Raw genomic sequence first — 3,297 nt, 5'->3', positions numbered from 1 at the left:
TGATCAAATAGACTTCATCAGGGATTATAACAAGATGTCTAAAGGGAACTAGTTTTATACATGAAGTTATAGTACAAAAGCACGTTCCGGTAAGGGTGCATGTGAACAGCAAAAACACCCACAAAAATTACGCACAGGATATAACGTAAATCCTGCGTAGAAAAACTGTAAAATTTATTTTTGGGGCTCACGATTTAACTTTAAATCGCGAGCCCCAAAAAAATTTACTTGCTGAGTTGTGCTAACGTATTGGTAGACTTATAACTAACAATAGAACTAAAGTGTGGTAAATGCTTAAGGATAACTTTTTTGATTCCGACATGACTGCAATTAAAGGTGGTTTTGAAAACCACCCGTCTCTGTATAGGTACCTTTCTAGGCTTAGAGAACCATTAACACCTATTGCTATAGCTAATCTCCGTAAAAATGGGTAGTAAAAACTTAGCAAACTTATTTTTTTACGCTGTATTTGTGGCGTGTTGACTTTCGAATTTTTGCTGTTTTATTTTACTGACAACAGGTAACTCGAGTGACTCTGTCTTGGCAGTGTTTCATGTCACAATCTTTGTTATTTTTCTTCCATAAATCTTTTAATTTACGGTAGGCGGTATCGAGAGGTTCGTGGAATTATGAAGAGTACCTTGAAGAGAATTTTCCGTGTTCCCGGGGGATAAGTTAAAATGGAGGGCTTTTCTTCATTTTGTAACGGAACGTATTTTCTAGTTTTTATGTTGTGTATTTGTGTCTCTTGTCTTAAAAGAAAAGGAGTAACTGGTTTATAGAGGCTGACGGCTAACTGATCTGAAAAAAATTAGGCGAATATGGAGGAAGGCACATGGGATATGGTGAAAAAATGAACAAGTAGCTCTCCACATGCAAGCAACATGACGGTTACCATTAACGATGAACAATCTCGACAGTGGCTGGATGTGTCACTGTATGGATCAATTAAGTATGGAAATAAGTCCAAAAAGTGATTGGAAACGGAAAGCGGAAAGCTAACTTACAAATTAGCAATGTTCGCTGAAACAAGCACCTTAAGGAAGTGAATCGGATTTCCTCAAATCAGGACTGCTCCAGCCAAACCATCAGTTTTGTAAAAATTAAAGGCGCTGTTACGCTGTGAAATGTTTCGTGCAACTTGTCTCGCAACGTTTTGGCGATATTGGGAGGGACAAGTTGCACAAAACATTTCACAGTGTAACATACCCTACAACGGCCACAGCGATAGAGACTTGAAAGGGGCTCATTAGTGTGGACAATAATGATGAACACATGCGTAGAGTTGTGTTATGCTTCAGCTGTGTAATGACATAGGAACATTAATCCTGTGCCTCTTATACATAGTGTTGATCACCATAATTAATATTATAGTCAAGGTGAAATAACCGTGTTTGGTGCCAGTGCAGTGCAATAATGTGCTGCTATGAGCCTGTGAAAATGGTACATATTCTGTCGGAATCTGTGACATGAATTATATTCTGTGTTGTCAAAGTCAAGAGGACACTCTTTTTTAATGCTTGATGAACTGCCAGAAATGATTGCAATGGTAGAGAAAAATAATTTCTCAGCTTACATACTAATAAACATTCTGCAACTGTGATAGTGAAATTGTATTGTATACCCATGGATAGAGCTCTCGAATCCAGAACATTGTGTCATTCATCTTAACTACAGGATGTATCACTGTTCATGTTTATTAGTTTAAAATTTTTTTATTCTCATGGTAGAGATGCATATGGTGAAAGCCATCATCCTGAGGGTTCCTGTGTTGCTCTTGGAATTACCATCGATTCAATACTCAGTTCATTATTTCTAAAGAATCCATACAAGTGGTGAGGCTTAACTCAAACGAGTGCATGTTCTTAAATGTGTAACACATGAATTTCTGAGTAGCAAACGGACATTACTAAACATCGAAACAGTGAAATGAAACACCAAAACACCATGTATGACCCCACCATATATTGAATACTAACCGACAAAGGTTGGATTTGAGACTAAATATCGTTTTAAGCGTAATTAGGCCTAAAACGTTATTGCTCCTAATTCATTGAGACTGAGATTAGGAGCAACGTTTTAGGCCTAACTAGGCTAAAACGATATTAAATTTCAAATCCAACCTTTCTTGGTTAGTATTCAACGTATGGTGGGGTCAAACATGGTGTTTTGGTGCTTCGTTTCGCTGTTTCGTGGTTCCCTGACCAAACCTCCCTCATTCGCTGACATATGAATTACCTGAAAACAACGTTTCCTTAATAAGCAGTTTTTCAATTCTTAACTGCTCACGGGAGATTAGGAATAGACCATAAGAAACCCCATCACTCTTTTAATGGTATATACCTTATTACTCATGTCTTGAACCTCGCAGCATTTTAAAACATATGACGACATGGAAAATGATTGACTCTCTTCATAGGTAGCAGTGAAGTATGTGATATAAACTTAATGGTTTTCACTGTTATCCAGATAAGCAATAACACCATTCAGGACAGAAATACTAACCAATAATAATTATTATTAGTTTTCTCTCAGTTCTTTCAATTCTTTAAAGAAAATGTTCCCAGCTTAGTGTTTTGCTTCTGGTTTGTGTACCAAAAGAAGTTACAATAAAATTATTGTACTTTCCTTTAGCAAACCGAGACTGTGAACGAAATTGTGATGCCGTTTCAATTTGGGCCTTACAATACGACCAGATTTGTTTCCTACTGAAGGAGAAAAGATATCGATGCTTTCCCAAAGGAGCCTGGGGCCCGTTTCTCCGAAGTCCCGAAAACTTTTCGGGCCCGAAAAGCCATTTGTGAACCTGCCAACCGCTTGTCCAGGAAAGCCGATCTTTTAAGATGTTTTCGAAGAAACAAAAAGCTAAATGACTGTGAAGTTAGACGACTTAAATCCTCTCCGTTCTTGAGATACAGCGGGAATAGTGACACCTGAAAATGGCCCGTAAAGTTTCGGAACTTTCGAGAAACAGGCCCCTGCAGCTGCAGCTGGCGCGAAGCAAAGCTGTCTCCAGCTTCTTGTCTTATTTTTCAATCCAGCTTGGATCATGTAGAAGGACCCAAATTACCGAATCGTAACGTGAATATCATTTTAGCCCAGAAGTTCTGACAAACTCTTCATTGACTAAAGGAAAATAGTTTCAATCACTTGACCTGAGATCAGCTTGTGTTCACAGACAGTCTCTGAATTAAACTGCCCGCGATGAAATTGACAAAGGACATTGCAGGTTTCAATATGATCAGAGAGAAGTAAAGAATAAATATATCGGTTTCTACTGGTGCTAAAAATTCAGTT

This window comes from Montipora capricornis, chromosome 14 (assembly GCF_036669925.1).
Source record: "Montipora capricornis isolate CH-2021 chromosome 14, ASM3666992v2, whole genome shotgun sequence".
Taxonomy (NCBI): domain Eukaryota; kingdom Metazoa; phylum Cnidaria; class Anthozoa; order Scleractinia; family Acroporidae; genus Montipora; species Montipora capricornis.
This window is presented reverse-complemented; position numbering follows the sequence as displayed.